Genomic DNA, 15,397 nt, shown 5'->3' on the forward strand with positions numbered 1-15,397 from the left:
CTGAATGTACTGCAGATAAGTGAAACACCACCATCGTTACACCTCCTAGAGCAATGCATTAAAACGGGTATGGCACACGCACTGCAGCGAAGAACTCACAACTGTGCCCGGCCGCACTGCCGACAGATTCCATCCCAGGCATTTTTTTTTTTTTCCTCTGAACGTCTCTGAGGTCAATCCGCTTGGTATTACGGACGCAGGGCTGCCCTCAAATGCCTTCTAGCAGGTTTTCCGCAACAGTGTCTGAAACGCGCGGGCGGTCGCTGCCTACATAGCAAGCCGCCATCTTCACTGCACGTGAGGAATACTGGGATGCGTGGCTGACACGGCGGACGCGGTCGGCGAGAAATAGGCGAGATTCCATTTGCGCGTCGGCGACGTCAGGCCGCATCGGCTTGCGCTCGCTACGTCCATCACGCCGTGACGTTGGATTATAGACCTCGGTTTTTTGCCGACGGAGGCCGACGTGCAAGCGCGCTTGCGTTACGTCGGACTATTTTGGGGCCTTAAGGCTTGGCGGCCGCGTTTGTGCACCTGCCTACCCTCTCTTCCGCGCAACCTCCGAAACTTGTCATACTCGTTACTTCCAGCACTAATTCGGAAATACGGATAAGTACTGTCCGCGCGGTCCCAGCCAACGCCCATGAAAGGCTATGACTTCCGACGGGCGCTACAAATTACTTGCGAAAAGCTTTTTTTTTTTTTTTTTTTTTTTGCGAGCGTCGTCCCTCCTTTCACGCATCTGTCGCCAACGGAAGCACGCGGTCAGCCGCGATCGTGACGCCAGATTTTAGCATCGTTCGTTCGCTACAAAAGGCGTTTGCTGCTGTCACGCGTTCCAATGATAAAGTGATAGTAGACCGTGTCCGCCAGTATCACCCATGGCACGATAAGGCGAGCGTACTGAAAACGAAGCTTGCACGCTTCCCTCCTTGCTAGAGTTAACGTCGAAAGGTAAACACACCGTGATGTTATCGCTGCGCAGCATCTTAGCGCACTGCCATGAAATGCGTTGTGGACCGTGACGGTGCGAAACGAAGGGAAGCGTTGACTGACGCTTTCTTTTTTGCGAATTCTTAAGCAAACATCAGATTTGGGTAGGGTCATTATGGGAGTGGGTTCGTTACGCGAGCAAATACGGTACATATACCGAAATACCAATATTGTTCTTTCCAGTTTTTTCGAGGCCATTCGATAATGCGAACATCGGATAATTTTTTTCCTCGGTCCCGTGAAGTTCGACTTAACGAACTTTTACTGTGTTGTCCACCAGTAAGTACCATATAAAAATTTTATTTCATTAGGCAAGCAACATCAATGATCTATATTGATATGTATTGGCTACTTGCAAAGTTTATTCAGGTGTTTGAAATATATGACTATCAAGGCTGCCCACACCAACGCAGTTAGAAAAAATGTGTATAATTTACCATAAGGAGGCTGTCAGAAGCCCGAAAGGTGCAAAAGCACAGGAGGATGAAAAATGCAGCACTAGTGACTGATTCTATGCCTGCTCCAGTGGTCACAAAAGAGAATGCTGTTGCCGAGCTAGAGGTTAGCTCTAATACACAATTCTGATGCCATAAAATTGGGTAGATATACCTCATATGTGCTTCTTATTGTGACGTGTTTCAGGCCTTGGGATCCGTTGACCTGACAACAGTGGCACTCGACCGTTGCAAACGCCATGATGATCCCTGCCCCCGTATTCTTAAGTAGAAATAATGCAAGTGAATATTGCAAGAATATAATCACAGAGCATTGCCATATGGCATGCTGCAGTAAATACCAGGCAGCTGATTACAAATTACGATTTGTGAAGAAATGAGGCCTTGTGATGTGTTAAAATATTATTGAATTTATTACAACCCCAATTTAATTACACTCAGATTGAGTTGCGTTAGGAAAAACATTTATTTCTTTTAATAATTCATTCATCTCACAGTTTCTTTGGCATCCTGGCTTTTCATTGATGAACAGCTCATTTTTTATTATGATCAAATCCTCTTAAAAAATCTCGTGTCCTTTGTGTACCATGTTTCACTCTGGTCGCCGTGGCCAGGGATCTAAAATATTAATCTCATTCAATGGGCGTCCATCTAAATGCTCCAGCGAACGGCAATGACACTTCCTTTCCTCACTGTATATCGGGCAGCCTCCCAGGCACTGCTCCGCTTTATGAGAAGCACAGGCCTAATCGAAAGACTATGAGTTTGCTATGACATGACTGTAACGTGATGTGATGTGGCGTGTCTGTTATGTGACTTTATGTGACTGTATTAACTTCAACTATCCTTCTCTCACAGCTTTTATATCCATTCATCCCCTTCCCCCAGTGCAGGGTAGCAAACCGGTTGCTTTTACTGGTTAACCTCCCTGCCTTTCCTCCTCATCTTCCTCCTTCTTCCTTCCTCTTTCACTCTGGTGAGAATATCAGCCATGCTTTAAGTATGAATTGTTGTTTACTGGCTCTAATTTAACATTCCACAGATCCCGCTGCCTGAAGAGTTGCAAGTCACTGCACCTCACGTGTATACCTGTGCTGAACACACCTGCGTTTATAATGGAAGTACTAAAGAAGTGATCTCGATCAGCAACGGCAGCCTAGAGCGTGCCCTCATCATCTGCTTGGTGATGTATTATATAAAGAACCTCGACTATCCGCCGGCGTTTTCCGCTATACTCATCCTGCTGCAGCAGATTGCCCTGCCAGACACTATATTGCAGCGTAGACTATTGACAAACCAACATAAGAGCCTGTTCATGCTCTTGAAAAAGAGGGTTGGGTTGGGTTGGGTTTTTTGGCACATAGGCTACTATGGCCATCATGCGCCAAACACTAGGTTGCTGAGCTTCTTTATGAGTGAAAATGAAAAGTTTAGAAAATTACAGCTGATTTAGAATCCCTAACTCTTTAAGAAAACTAAAAACAGATGAAATTTCAACAAGCGGGTTGTCTCCTAATAGTAAACAGGGGTGGAATGGGATGCGTTCATTATAGAATGGAGTAAAATATTTTTTCCTTAACTGTTCAGGTTCTGTGCACGAGATCAAAATGTGGTTCACGGTGAGCTCACCTCCACATTCTTTGCATAATGGTTTTTGCTCTTTTCTCAGTAAGAAATTGTGTGTCAAGTGTGTATGTCCGATTCGAAGACGGCACAAAATCACCTCACTGAAGCGTTTGTTCTGTGTACATGATTTCCATTCTCCTACTATGGGTTTTACTGTGTGTAGTTTATTTTGCTCTTTGTTATTCCATTTTTTCTGCCATTTATCTATCAGGCTTCTTTTTACTAACTTAATACAATCCTTGTAGGGAATTTGTATTTTCTTTATTTTCTTAGTTCGAGCTTGTGCAGCACATGAGTCGGCTACTTCGTTACCATCTATCCCAACATGGCTAGGAACCCAGCAAAAGATTATGGTTTGGCCTTGCGTTGTGATTTTTTCTATGCCGTGAATGATGTTCCCTACTATAGGCTCAACTGCATTTTTGGAATGTAATGCCGTAAGCACACCTAAAGAATCGGTATAGATTATGCTCTTTTCACAGTTCTGTTGCATAATTTTATTTACAGCTACATAGACAGCGTAACATTCTGCAGTAAATATTGAGGCACTGTTAGGTAGCCTTACAACTTTTTCTCTGTTGCCTTGCACGACAGCACATCCAACATAATTTGCTGTTTTTGATCCATCTGTGAAAAATTCTGTGAAGTTCATATGCTTCTCTCGTAGTGCTAGGTATTCCTGTAATATGTGTTCGTGTGCTGTTTGATTTTTTCGGAAGGCTGTCAGTGTGAGGTCACATGTGGAGGGAAGGCTGTACCAGGGCGGAAATGGATACTGTCTCTGGGCTACAGTTGGAAGTGCATCCAGTATTCCTAAATCTTGGCATATTTCTTCAAAGCGGAGTAGTAAAGGCCTGATAGCATGGGGTTTGTTTATGAACAGTGTTCTGGAAGGTCACTTTGTAACTAAGGGGAAACAGAGATGTTTTGGTAAAAATCTTATCCTGAGTATGTATTCACATATAGGCATGCTCCTCCTGTCGGCAAGGGGTGGTTCATTTGTTTCTACATAGATGCTTTTAATGGGGGATGTTCTGTATGCACCACTAGAAAGACGTAAGCCGAGGTTATGTATTGGGTCTAATCGCTTTAGATATGATGACCTCGCGGAGCCATACACAATACAACCGTAATCTAAACTGGAGCGTACAAGGGAGCGGTAAATGTGTAAAAGGCATGTTCGATCGGATCCCCAGTGCATCTTTGAGAGAACTTTGAGTATGTTGAGGGACTTAGAAGCTTTCTTCTTAAGGTTAGTTATGTGAGGCAGGAATGTTAATTTTTTATCAAAAGTTACACCTAAAAATTTGTGTTTATTTTTTACTGGCAGTTCAGCTTCATTTAGGTATAAAGTTGGATCTGTCTGTAGTCCTCTCTTCAGTGAAAAAAGAACAGCTACTGTTTTTTGAGGGGAGAATTTAAACCCATTCCTGTCTGCCCATGTAGCTAACTTATTCAATGTTATCTCTATTTGCCTCTCACAGGATGATATGTTGGATGATGTACAGGCAATTTGCAAATCATCAACGTAGAGTGAATACATAACAGACTCTGGGATTGCTTTATTTATACTATTCATTTTTACAACAAACAATGTAGTACTTAAAATTTATTCCTGTGGTACGCCATTCTCTTGGATAAATGTTTTTGACATAGTTGTGCCTAGACGAACATTAAATGAGCGGTTAGAGAGGAAATCACGCAAGATGTTTAGCATTCTCCCACGGATGCCCAAGTCTGCAAGGTCACGCAATATTCCGAACCTCCATGTTGTGTCGTATGCCTTTTCAAGATCGAAAAGACCGCTAGACAGTGCTGTCTGTGTATGAATGCTTCTCTGACGGTATTTTCCAGACGGACAAGATGGTCAGTTGTACAACATGCCTTCTTAAAACCACACTGATGAATATCGAGAAGCTCTTGGGATTCTAGGATAAACATTAATCTAATATTAAGAATACTCTCAAATGATTTTACCAGACAGCTAGTTAATGATATTGGCCTATAACTGCTGGCCGAAGTTGGTGTTTTGCCATGCTTCAAAAATGGTACAACAAGAGCTTTTTTCCACGCCTCCGGTATCTGTCCTACTACCCATATCTTGTTGAAAAACTTTAGAAGGGCTTCTACAGATGGCTCAGAGAGGTGGGACAACATTTCATAATGTATCTCGTCGGGGCCTGGGGCAGTCTTTTTGCCAGTAGATAGAAATAATGTGTTGTAATTTTCTAGACAGAAATTCTTTCAATTGTTCATTTTTAATATGTTGAAGTATATTTTCTACAGCTGAATTCAGAAAGTATTTTCTTTTTTAACTGCAGTACACAAGTTGACGTACTTATGCGAGTGTTTTCAAGTTTATAGCACTGTTAATGTTACAAGTTATTGTTGTGACTGAGCATCTCTTTTAATAAAGTGACTGGAGGAGTTACGAAGGACTTTTGTTTGCATATTCTCGGCAAGTTGTGCTGAATTCGCTGATGTTACGCACCTTTGAAAGCTCTTAGGTACCTACATGTATGTATGTATGTATGCAGCTTAGCCAAGATGTTTAAATATGCCCTTTCTTGGTATCTTATGATAGTCATTTTAATCTTTCTTCTAAGAAGTGTGATAAAATACGTGATCACAATATTGCCATCTGTGATATTTTTACCATTTATATTTTGTGTGTGTTGTATCCCTTACAAAATGTCAAGTTGACATGACGCTTGGTCTTGAGTAATTGGGCTTTTATTTTGTTCATTTTGTAGAACAATTACAGTGCCTATTTTTTAATTACATTGCAATAGGTGTCATATGCTACAGACAAGCTCTTTTCGATGCTTTATTGAGTTGCTTGTTCAACGTGGTTCTTTGTGACATGCCAGCAGTAGTGCTGTAAAATGGGCCCACATTTCTGTGCCTTGCGTGCTCATTTATTGTGATATTGTTTTGAAAAAGTTAGCAAAAATGGTGCCTTGAGCATACCTGCATCTTTTACATTTCTCAATTTTTCTTTAATGTACACAACATTTGGGAAGTTTTGTTGTTTTGTATTTCCTCTACTGTTTTGATGTTGCAGTCAATGAACAATTTGACTACCATATGTTTGTCATTTTTCTCCTTTCTAAAACCATTATCTTGCTTGCCCAGTTCTTGTTCCATTCAAATCGAAATCCAGCAGAGCTCTGTATATCATCACCTTCAGCAAGTTGGAAAGATATTTTTGCCATTATTAGGCCATCTATTGTGGCGTACAAAGGTTACACATTTTGGATCATGTAAACTATGCCTAACTCAATGATCTATACTTTTGTAAAGTTTACAGCACCAAAAAGGTGTGTAACCTATTACCCTTTACCATTTGTAACTTTTACAAAGATAAAAAGTGGAAAGGTTACATTCTGTAACATTTAAATTATAGGTATACTTCAATGTGAAAATGTGTACCTTTACAAAGATTACCCAAACGTTACCATGTTTAGAGCGTAGGACGCATAAGCTGGCAGCTGTGCTTTCTTTCCCATTCCAGAAGGTCCTAGCGGCTTCCATCGCAGTCTGTCGCCAGACGGCCTGGAGTCCGTGTTGACGGAGGTGAGGAGGCACGAGCCGAGCCGCGGTCCGGGGCGCGTAATTGGTCGCGCTCCTTTCGCGACGCTTCTCGATCCTCCCGTTTGAGCCTCTCCTGGTCCGCCACAACATTTGTAAAATGGCAACCGCGGCCTTACACGCCCCATCATAAGAAGATTACTGGGTTCGGGTTTCATTTAGGAGTTTAACGTCCCAAAGAGAGTCAGTCTATGAGAGATGCCGTAGAGGAGGACTTCGGAAATGTCGACTATCTTCGGTTGTTTAACGTGCATTGCCATCGCACTGCACACGGGCGCCTTAATTTTCGGCTGCATCGAAAAGGGCCGTCGCGACCGGCATTCGCTTCCGCATTCACGATTTCTGGGATTTTGTTCCCTGCCAAGCCGAAAATTCACAAAGGGCCGCGGCTTTTCGTCTGTAGACATGAAGTGCGCATGTGCAGTCAATGTTTATAGTCAGTGCGTGGCAGCGACGTAAATGCACGCAAATTTCAGGGGGTACACGTAGCTTGCCGTGGCGTCCATCTTTAATATCAAATGTTATTATTTTTCTTTCTAAACAAATCAGATGCGTTCCTTTAAAACAGAGTTAACTGCGTCAGGAGATTGAAATGTAATAAACTTTTTAACCCGTAATTTTCGAGTACTAAGAAAATATCACTAAAACATTCACCAAAGGTGCTCGGTCTTTTTGCTCTCACGCTAAGATTAACGCCGGACCCAGCAAGCATTCACACACTCACGCACACATTGCATAACGCTTCGTATAAATTATGCGCAATTTATAGCATTTTAGGGGGTTCAAAAACCAAGGCATGGGTAGCATAGTTTCTTGCTCTTACCTAGAGAGAAAGCTGTGCAGCCATCTATGGGATTTTGCATGGAGCTTCCTGACCACCCCTTCAGCCACCATGGGCGCCCAAGGCAGAATGGGGCACATAGCTACCTGGTAAAGAACTACAACATTTGGCCAAAAATAATGCAAAAGTAAACGTTGTACTAGAATAAAAATGTCATAGCATTCAATATCGTTTCTATAAATTGCAAGAAGCGAGCGAAACAGCACGAAAGTGTAAAATTTGTCAAAAACGAACAATGGCTCTCTTTCCTATCGGCTAGGTATTGAGCTTTACCGAAACCAATATTTCGCACCTAAAGGGATACTTTAAAAGGAAAAAAAAATATTTGAAAAATTTTTATGGTTGCCCAATTATTTTAGGAAGTTTTTAGTGCCATTCCGAAAAACAAGAATCTGTTATTGGCGTCGTCTGTTTTTGCGCCTTCGCTACTATGGCATTTGCGCTCTATTTTCGCTTCTCGGAATGATTATGACGATGATGATGACGGTGATGACACAGCTTAGTAATGCCGCTATGTGTTCACCCCCCCCCCCCCTCCCCTCCAAAAAAAAAAAAAAGAAAAATCTGACTGTCCCGCAACAAGCAGCACACTGGCCCGTGATGATTAGCGCTAGCGCGCCCATGGTGGCTGAAGTGCAGAGCCGTCAGCTTTCCCTCTAGGTAAGAGTAAGAAACTCTGTGATGGATAGGATAGATAAAAGGTGTGATGGAGGAGGGAAGTATAAAATAAAACGAGGAGGAGGAGGAGGATTGATGTTCTGGTCGGGGATGGAAGAAAGGGGGGTAAGGTGGTGCTTTCAACTGTCTCCTCTATTGAGGGAATCACCGCCGTTGCACCACGCGGGTAGTGAGAAAAATGTTTAAAATCAGTGGACGGCTCTAGGAGAGAGGTGCGCAGACAGCATAGCCGCGTAAAGGTTCGAAGTTTACACAACGCAAGATTGGCACTGGCACTGTGCTTTAAAAACGAGCCGCGAGGTTTGCGCCGTTCAACAAACGCACGAGCGCACGCAATGGCCACTAGGAAAAGTGAGCTCCCCGGCAGTGGTCTTTCGCCCGAACTGGCAAATTTGGGACAAACACAGAGGAGGTGTTCTTCAATGGTTTCCAGAGCACCGCAATCACTGCATGAACCGTCGCCTACCGACCGCAGATGCGCTTACCGGCGCAACGTCACTGGACTCGCGGTTTCTTTGTCTCAACTGCGGAGCTAAGCATGTGAGTCGCATTGTGAGACGCGCCTGAGTCAGCACGCATGCTGCTATTCCATGAGGGGCCCCGTCGCATCGCGGAGCGTCTGGTATTCCCGGCAGCGTCAAGTAGCCAACTCTGCGTAGACCTGTTTCCTATCCTGACCGAGGCCGCTGTTTCGGAAATCACTTTCGCCGCAGTTGGCAATCCCTCTTCGGGAGGTTGCCGTCATATACCTGTCAGCCGTGGCGCCTTGTTCTCCATTTCCGACCGCGCCTGCTGATGTTGGTCCGCTTGTCTTCGTTACCGCCAGTGCGTCAGAATCGGCTTCTTTACATCCTGTAACTTCTAGGTTTAAGATCGTGTCTCCTCTTAAGTTTTACCTTGATCGCTGCTTGCAGCGTGGTTTTGGGTGTACCTGACGTGACGTTCACGGCCTCGGCTAGCTGATAGCACGCGGGCGCTTTGGCATTTATAGCTCGCGCAGCGCTTTCTGCGTCGTATGCGGTTCGGAGAGGCGCCTTTTCGCACACACCGATTGACTCATTCGACCTTTCCCTGCTCAATGCGCGCGATACGGTCCGTCGGGCACTTGACGTTTGCGTTGGTCATCTCGTCTCGCGTGAGGGTTAATGCGTTCACTTTTGCAGTGTAACATTGGCCGCCGCGGCGCTCTGCGCATTTCTGCAGCTTGGTCTGCTTCACGCTGGATCATGTGGAGTCCTGCTGAATTAATCACGTTATAGTCATATAAATCTAATTCCTCTATGTTAATGTTTTGCAGAGGGTACGTATATCATCCGAACTTCGTTACATCAACTGACTAGAATGGAATGCGCTCCATGTAGCCCGGAAGCTCAAAAGCCTCAACAACCTCCGCGAACTCTGCCACCCGATGTAATCCAAAACGCACGCGGCCATCTGGGCATGAATCCGTGGTCTGCTTACCGCGCTGCAGCTTCGACTGGGTATTTCAATTTGACATGCATTTCTGAGTCTCAGACTGTTTCCTCGGTTGGCTTCTTCTTCTCTAATAACTTTAAAACCGTTTCAATAAGGCGTCCTCGAATGGCTTGCTCTAATTGTTTTTTTTTCTGATTTCTACTTCTGCTAAAGTCTTTTAAGTATCGAACTCTGGCCTTCACGCCTCGATATTTCTTCTGTCTCCACCTTTATAATTTGTAACTCGGTCTCTCCCTTTTATCCGCTCCTTCGCCTTTGTCTCTCGGCGGTTACTTGGCAGGGCAATGAGATCCGGAGATCGAAGGGTAGTGTCAAGTGCTGACCATTAAATGCACTCCTCCAAATCCAATTCTGTGAAGAGCTCCTGTGAACACGCTTCAATGAGAGCGAAGAGCTGCGTCTCCTTGCCTCTCACCGATCCTGGCTGGAACGAGGTGAACAGTACAGCTCTCGCGTATCCCTGTATGCGCCAGAGAAAATTTCAGGTCCCTGTCTTGGCTGCGTTGCCTGCTGATATCATTCGTGACGGGATTGGTTGCATGGCGCACTATTTATGCAGGAGGTTCACGTCAGCTCACTGCTATCCGAGCGTGGCATGGCTCTCTTCCACCGCTACGCCTACTCGATCGGGACGGCAACGAGCCGTTCGACTCAACTTAGGTATGAAATGCTGAAAGTTCTATAGGGAATAGTTGAATGCGCTGCTTCCCAATTGCTTCCCATCTCTGCGTGCGATTTGTCAGGAGGCGGGACGCATCGGACGAGCCTCGGAAGTGAAGTGAGAACTCGTTCTATTCGCTGCCAAACCCTTTAAACGGGGTGGTCATCACAGTATAGCCATAATGAATGTCACACATAATGTATTCAGCTGCACGGCGCTGCAACCTTTCAAAAGTTTTCCAAATAAAGCAGTCATTGGCAGCTCCTCTTACAAATGGTCGGTGTAATGTGCGTTTTCTTTTTCGCTCCTGTACTGCCTGGAATTCAGCCAAATTCGTGACTTTTTACTTTGTAGTTACACAGCGACTACCAGACTACGGATCATGTCACCAGTGGTCTTATGGTACAGCACCAGCTTTAGCTTCGGGAGGTGTGGGTATGCGTCCCACTGCCGGCAGGTTATTAACCGATCTCCGCTGTGGCTACAAACCATCGCTCAGCGTCTCAGGGCCCACAACTTGGAAAAGGAGCCTATACATCTTCAAATCCCGTAACTGTCTGCTTCAATTCGTCACAATGGGATTGCGGTACGTGGAGGAAAGATTTTCCGTCTAGGGAAGGTCTTAATGTTCTTTCTTATGCATTTCACTCCCCATAATAACTAAACACAAGGCTGGGAAACCATCCACCCGATAGGCGGCCCAGGGGATCGAAGCTGGTACCTCTCTTGCGGATGCTCTGCTGTAAAGTCAACAAAGTGCTCCGCGACATCGCCTCGGTGGCTGCACAGTATTGCTGTCGCTCGGAGGGAGTTAAGTCCAAGACAGGTGGTCCGTGCGCGCTCAGAACAAAGTAGCTTAGATTTAGTTCCTAACATAAATACGGCTCGTTGCTCATACCTGACGCGTTTGACCTTTCCATGCATGGCAGTTGAGTTGTGAGCTTTTCGCTTCCAGGGTCTTTTCACAGCGTAAAGAATATCCCTTAAGTATTGCGCTCTTCGGCTGGGGCGATCTTCTCTTCGCACTCTCTCAAGACAGCCGGCAACTCTGGAAAGCACAAAAACTCCATGGTGTGATAACACATTATAGGCTATTTTATAAATATGGGCTATTATGATCTTTGTAAAGCCGGCGAATGTATTATGTAAATGGCTCATCGCGGCGCCTGCGCTTACGAAACGAAACCATTCGGGAAGAACAAGCAGCTATTTTGATAGTTTAGTTTACTTCCTCGCTCCTCTCCTCTCACTGACTTTGGGAATCCGTAGAGCGCTAGAGACACTGGCCACTTAATGCTAGTGAAGACGACGACAGCTGGCAGGAACGCTCTCTCCCGACCTAAACACCCTTTCATGAATTGCAGCTCAATTTCCTGTAGTATATAATCTACGCATGCATTTGGTGTCCCTCCGGTGAACATCTGTCGGCAGAAATCTGTCTGCGCAAAATAAACTCCTTGAATATTTTAATGGGAAAGATGCTACGTATACGGCGACGAAGGGCTCTGCGTCAGAAGACGAGAAAGACGCCGACGAGCTTCAGGACTTTTAATCGGTCACACCACCCACTCGCCGCTGCCATGGCGTCCAGCTGCAGTGTATGGGCTTCTAAAGGAGTGCTGGCGTCAAATGTGGGCAAATCCAGCGACCCCGACGTGCAGTCTGGATAGGACGCAGCACGACGGAAGCGCCTGTGGAGTATTGGTGACGGGCAAAGCCTCTGGTCTGACGCGGCTCAGGTTAGCCAGCACAAGGATAGGGGGAAGAGAGGGGGGAGCTGGGGCCTGCGTGGGTCCATATGCTCGTCCTGTGCTGCCATTAGCTCTAGTGGCTGATAGATCCGTTCTGCGAAGCGACGGCCTCCAGCACCCTGTAAAGGGCGAGGCCATCAGCCGCGCCTGTCGCCGCCTTGCGCTGCGCCATGTACAACATCAGCCGATGGCGGAACTCGTCTATAGGCCTTATCCGGCGCTCGGCAAAGGGCGCGAGTGAGCGGCATCCTGTTGCTGCTGCCACCAAATGTTACAGGTCAACGCACGCCCAGAGAAATCCACTCAAAGTCGCAGGGAACAGGAAGTAGCCCCTACCGGCGGCGGCAACTGTCCAGTCTGTGACTCGAGCGCGTCACCTTCTAGTTTTTTTGCAGCTCTCTGTATCGGCGTATCCTGTAGCAATATGCAGGGTGTCCAAGCTAACTTTAGGCAAGGGTTAAAAAAATGGAACGCTCGAGATAGGCCAGAGAAACCACCTGTATACAGCCGCCCCGCCAGCCATCTGGTGCACCAGAGGCAATCTTTTGTTTTGCAATTAATTAGTAATTAAGATTATTTTCTAATTTACTAACTATTGCCTTTAGACAGCAAATGTGATTTGCAAAGTTGGAGAGCATCTTCTAAAACCCCCATTCCACCTATTTACGATAAAGGAAGCTTCACGTGTATCGTTTTTCCAAGCCTTAAAGAAAGCCCGCTAAATACAAAAAATATCACGTGACTGGCGCATTTGTGCGATACGATTGTGCTGCTCTTAACCTGACTTTCACTGAACTAAACTAGCTGCAGCATCGACTCCACGACCCCGCTGAGCGGCAGGCCGATATATGTCTGCGGTGGTTCTTCGTCCGCTTCAGGCAGTCGGCGTATGATCGGCGCGCCTGAGATGCAAGTCGCAACGAGCTCATCGCGCCGACTGCAACCAACGACAGCATATCAGCCTACCGCTGGGACTGGGCTGTCGAGTCACAGTCGCAGCTGATATCTTTCACTCGGGCCACGATTGATTGAAAGATATCAGCTGCGACAATCGTGGCGCACGAATGCGCCAGTCACGTGATATTTTCTGCATTTCACCGGCTTTCTTTAAGGCTTGGAAAAAGATACACGTGAGGCTTTCATTATCGGAAATAGATGGAATAGGGGTTTCAGAAGAAGCTTGCTAACTCTGCCAAACACATGTGTTGTCTAAGGGCAATGTTTAGTAAATTAAAAAAATTACCTTAATTACTAATTAGTTAATTGCAAAACAAAAAATTGCCTATGGTGCACCAGATGGCTGGCAGCTGTACACAGCTGTACACAGCAGACGTTGACTAGTCCCTAGTTGATATTTGTAAGCTCTGTAGGGAAGCGCGCGAGTGGGCGCAGAGAGCGCACGAGGCAGGAATGGGACAACTACCCCGCGTTATTGGCCCAATCGAACAGGTCTTTATGCTTGAAGTTATGCTTTTGTGTGAAGTAGCTATGACATGCTTGGTACTCACAAAGAGGCGTGATGGTGAAGTGCCTGCTTGTTTTTAGAGCCGAACCCTGAGAACAACTCGAGTTGTTCTGCGCTGTCAGACAACTTTCCTAATTGATCGAGGAACCCGAAATGACCGCTTTGCTCGCTTCTCTCACCATCGGGAATTAAAAAGGCTTCGAAAAGGTGCTATGTCAAGTGCAGAAAACATTTTTTCGTAATTGTTTCTCTGCAATCGCTTGCGACTTGTTTTATATTTACTTTCAAATTTGTTAAACTCTAGTTTTTCTAGTTCATAAAACTTTTATATGCATTGAGCTCAGTGCGGGGTGCATTACAACTACCACCATTATGGTGCCTTTGTTTCGACTAAAGCGGCCCCTAGAGCGTGTACACGGAGCTCGCTGCGTGCCGCTGACACAATGTGCTTATGGAAACTTAATAAAATTGCATGGAATCACTTTTTAGAGGTAATATCAATTACGCTGTGTGTAGCAAAATCCGTGTTCTGCTATATTTGATGGCAGAACAGCCAGGCGGCCGGTATGGAGCAGTTATGGAGCAATAGTGTGTGTTGGAGCAGTATGAAGCAGGAAAAGCAGTTTAGGGCGGAATGGAGCAGTGACGTCCCGATCATAGGGCTCTTTTCAGGGTGGAGAGCAGGAATTACACACGAAATAAGACCAACAACAGGTTTAATAGAGATGAACGCCCCCGCTCACCCGACGGTCTTAAGGCAGCGTCTGGACGCCACTGCGATAATCCGGTGCTTGAGGTGGGAGATGAAGACATATAGGTGCGGGCAGCACTGATGATGATGGTTTACACGGCGAGTTCAATATACGGAGCTGGCAGGACTAGGGAGCCATCTTCGTAATTTCAGGCAGTCGTCCCTCAGGAGACGAGGCTGGATCGACCTCCCCTAGCGCGTCTCTCGTTCCTATGTGCCCCACGGTCCTTTTGCGCCTTTCTATGTCACCTAGGGTCCTTTCTTCCCGTTCTCGGATCCTTAGCCATCCTCGCAACAGCGCCCATGTAGCAGTCATTAGGGCGTCGTCCCCGCATTCCAGGACGTCGTTCATCGACCTTCCTTCGACGCCGGTTTTCGGACAAAAAGCGACATGGGCAGGCAAAAATTGTGGAGGTCCTTATCTCCCGGCTCACCGCGCAGCTCGGATCCCAAGCTCCGGCACAGGCAGCCCACCATCGTAGAGCAAATAGAGCAGCGCTTCCATCTCTGTGAAATGTTTTCACTTGACGGAGTTTTTTCTTGTTGGTTGCTACACAGTATATCTAACAGGAGGTCACCATTTGCTGACTTCTTAATCTTGTAACCCTGGCCTGTAGCCTCAGTTAAGGTCTTAAATACACAATCGGGGACAAAAGCGGTTTTTTTCAGGGCCTTCCTTGGACATTCCTTTTGCTGGGAGGGATATCATGAGAAAAAAGTTTGGAAGCTTTAAAAAGTACGATGTTCGGCCTCGGTGCCAGCCGCCACTCAAGGTAGCTAGCCACACATGGTTAACTCTCACCGCCTGGAAGTAGAAAACGTCCAAGCAAAAAGCAGACAGTGCAGTTGCGATAAAGAATATAAAAAAGTGAAAGGTGGAGAAAAGGACAGGAAAGGGCGACTGCCGATTTCCACTCGGTCGGGTCAGCCAGTGCAGTCTACGGGAAGCTGGGGTCAAAGTGTTGCTGCCTCCGACGAGGGAACTTTAAGGACCAAACACTCAGGATAGGCTTCCCCCTTTTTCACCGAACATGGCGATGCCACGCACGGCTAAGAGTGTGCGCTCGGAGTACGTAGTGTCGTACAGTACACATCAACACGTACTTTAG

The sequence above is a fragment of the Amblyomma maculatum genome, unplaced genomic scaffold, assembly GCF_055883805.1.
Source record: "Amblyomma maculatum isolate TAMU_Amacu unplaced genomic scaffold, ASM5588380v1 scaffold_18, whole genome shotgun sequence".
Classification (NCBI taxonomy): Eukaryota; Metazoa; Arthropoda; class Arachnida; order Ixodida; family Ixodidae; genus Amblyomma; species Amblyomma maculatum.